The 2,038-nt window shown below is 39.3% G+C and overlaps 1 protein-coding gene across 1 annotated transcript in view; it reads right to left on the reverse strand.

Moving 5' to 3' along the window:
* Positions 1-2,038, reverse strand: part of LOC121933679 (olfactory receptor 10A7-like) — an 8,755-nt gene that overhangs the window by 5,764 nt on the left and 953 nt on the right. The window lies entirely within an intron of this gene.

Below are 2,038 nucleotides of genomic sequence, written 5' to 3' on the forward strand. Positions count from 1 at the left end.
CACTTTTTCTCCAGACTCTACAAGGAAAGCATGAGCCAGAAATTGAGGACTTCCATTGACCAAAATATTTTCCACAAATAAATACATAGATATAGTCATGAATTTTAATGACAGCAGACTTGTTCCATGCAGATTTGCATTCCAATGAGAAAAGACAGTCTGGCATTTCAAAAATGCCAACCCATCACAGAACCATAGTTGGAAGGAGCCATCAAAACAGGGAAAATCTGGTACCTTCAGATGTCGTGCTAGATTTTGCTAACATCCTTATTCCCCACTGTGTTTTCTTTGCTAATGGTGACTTCATTCCTCTTCATTATTTCTTTTTCAGTAATTAGCTATACACACACTATTTGTCTATTTCTAAGAAATGACAAGAAAGTACGTTCTCTGGTTTTGCAATAAATTTTACTTTCTGATTATCTCTGTTAGATAATCTTGGTTATGCAGCCTATGCTCTACATCATGATCTTAGACAATTTCCTCATTAAAAAGAGTTCCAAAGAATCTGGTCTTTGTACAGAAAGGATTTACATACAGATCATGCCCAAGATTTACTCAGACATTCTTTCTTGTCTTATGACCAAAGTCCCTATTCATTTCTATCCAGAATTTGTATGAGAATTTGTATGAGAATAAAAGAAAATAAAGAAAGAAAAATTGTAAAAAGAAGAAGGAGAGGCCTAGCTTCCTGCTAAAAATATGTCATATGCTCTTGAAATAGCTTTTTTCCAAATTTCTCCAGACCTTTGAGAATATGAAGCATGTGCTGCCTCTAATCTTGCGACACATCTGTATCATAATTTCACACTTTAGTCAACCCTGTTAGAGAGCAGTAGGTAAGGAAGAAAAGTAGGAAGGTAGAAATTTCATACCATAAATTACATCCTGGCAGCTTTTTCATTAGCATGAGTTCCAAAGAAAAAGTGTACTGTATCATTAAATGTCAATATTTGCCTAGATCTTTCCCAGCAGCTAATATTTGTTCTTCAAGTGCAAATGAATATTCTTCCCTATCCAGAATTTGAGTCATCTGGCACACTTTCATAACAAAATTCTGAACATTACTGTGAGCAACAGTTCCTTAAAATACAGAAATGATGAGTAGGGGCTCAGACCACCATTGTGCTTAATTATGAAGTTATTATATATTTACATACTTATACCAAAATAAATTTGCTAGGGTAAAATAATATCCAAACCTATATTCACATATTCATAGCTTCTCTATCCCACTCCCAAAACCCTGACATTGGGAACATTGTAAACTCATTCATGCCAAGTGAGACCATTGATCCATATAGCTCAGCACTGTCTAAATCAGAGGCAAGCAAGTGCAGTCCTTGGGCTACATGTGGCCCCCAAAAGAATCCAAGCCAATTTTCAGATGTCTTTTTCAACCAAAATCAGACCAAAATCATTCCCCCAGTCACCTGCAAATGCTGGCTTTCTGCAATATCAGTATGCAAAGGGATCTTGCAGCACCTTTGAGGCTAATTAAGACTGGGGCAAAGCTGACAGATCTAATGGAGTGGCCAGAGGCCACTCCGGCCTCAATCGCTCTGGGACCATGGCTGTCAGACACTGCAGTCCCAAAGCGGTCTGCTGCTGCAGTCCCCAATGGGCTGCCAGCAGGAGTGGCTTTTGGTTGCTCCTTTTTGGGGCAGCTTTGGGCTGCCTTAACCAGTCTCCTAGAAGTTTCTGGCAGCTTTGGGGGCATGCATCATATAAATATCACGCCCCCAAAGCAGCAGGAGCCACTTTATTCAGCCAGTCTGCTTTAGGCCTGGGTGAAAAAAGTTGTAACATAAGCTTTCATAGATGTGGTGTGCTTCCTCGCATGTATGGAGTGAATTGGTGCTCAGTAAGGACCTTTATATTGTATTATACTGTATGATTGCCACAGAAATGCAAATCTTGTGGGTTTGCTGATGAAGTAACAAGTTCAGTTTTTACTATGGTCTTTGAGAGACAAGGGCAAGAGGAAAGATGTTGCCTAGGGCCAAGACCATATGAATGTGGAAGGAGTTTTGGAATG

This window comes from Sceloporus undulatus, chromosome 6 (genome assembly GCF_019175285.1).
Source record: "Sceloporus undulatus isolate JIND9_A2432 ecotype Alabama chromosome 6, SceUnd_v1.1, whole genome shotgun sequence".
In the NCBI taxonomy this organism is placed as follows: domain Eukaryota; kingdom Metazoa; phylum Chordata; class Lepidosauria; order Squamata; family Phrynosomatidae; genus Sceloporus; species Sceloporus undulatus.